We start from the raw sequence: 1,408 nt of genomic DNA on the forward strand, positions 1-1,408 counted from the left end.
CCATATTAAGCAATGTGAGATTAGTGCGACAATTATAAGTTCCTTGATTTCATAATATTAATCGTGAGTTTAAATCATGTAGATAACAAAATTATTTTTCCAGAGAGAATAAAAAATTAAAAAATGATAATCAGGATTCAAGAGAGACCAAATATTTTGTTCGGTTTAGATGTTCTGTTTTTCTTTTTTCCAAAAATAAAAAAATAGTATAAAAGACAAGTTTGGTTATTTATTTATTTATTTTTTTTATTTTTAGATTTAAAAAAACAAACCCAAAATTTTAGAAAATTTTGAAACGACAAAATGACGATTTCTATGTTTTCACTTTGGGGCCATGGCACTTTTGTAGTTTTAAAGAACTAAATTCTTCTCTAACAAAATCCCACATGGCTTTGTCACAATCCAATGGTGGCTGAAGACTTCGTTTGTTGTCAACAAGTCAACAACATCAACATCCATCTTCATTGGCGGAATTTAGTTCATGAAAAAAGGGCACATGCCCCAAATTTATTTTTTATAAAAAATTTAGTAGTATTTTTTTAAAAGATAAAAAATAGTTCAATTGACTTAAATACTTTATTATGACTTAAAATATTTAATAAGTTTAATAAACAACACTCTTTTTATCTTTAAGTTCAAATATAAAAAATGATATTTTTATTTATTTAATTTAATATTATTTTATATTTTACTATTTATTTAATTTAATTTTTATATGATAAAAAATAATAGAATATTCAATAAATATTAATATTATTGTATTTGTATAAATTGATAAAAAAAATTCAATAAATATTATAAATTTTAATATTTGTCCTTCTAACTTCTTTTTTACATATTTTACAGGATATATATTCAAATTTTTATATAAAATAATAATGAAAAATCAAAGAATTGATACATTTTTAAGAGAAAGGCTAATATTTATGAAGGAGAACATATAATTTTTACAATATCAACACATGTAGATAGTTCTTCTACTTTAATGAATCACGAAAAAAGTGAAATATATCCTTCAAAAGTTTAAAAAGTTATATCTGGTAACTTTAACCTTAATTTTTTAGAACGAGATCTTGAAAAACGGCTTTAAATTTGATAATATTATCCAAATAAGAGAGATGAAATTAGACGAACTTATCTTAAATAAAATTTATATCAAAAATATTTTGACAATTATTTTCTATCTAGCTCTCCCAAAATTTTGTTTCAAGTTCCGCCATCTTCATGTTGTTCACGTTCATAACTATGACTCTATGAGTTATGAGAATTATTATTCTTCTTATGATTGGTCATGTTACCATTAGATATTTTCCTTCTCTATTTAGCACTAAGAGTTAGACCTATAAAGTAAGGATATTTTTTTATTTATTGTGATTTTTTATCTTAATAAAAAAAATTAGACATATTT

General features: G+C 22.2%; 1 pseudogene; it reads right to left on the bottom strand.

The window, feature by feature from the left end:
- The window catches only part of LOC107646152, a 52,759-nt pseudogene that overhangs the window by 48,255 nt on the left and 3,096 nt on the right, over nucleotides 1–1,408 (bottom strand).

The sequence above is a fragment of the Arachis ipaensis genome, chromosome B06 (genome assembly GCF_000816755.2).
Source record: "Arachis ipaensis cultivar K30076 chromosome B06, Araip1.1, whole genome shotgun sequence".
Taxonomy (NCBI): Eukaryota; Viridiplantae; Streptophyta; class Magnoliopsida; order Fabales; family Fabaceae; genus Arachis; species Arachis ipaensis.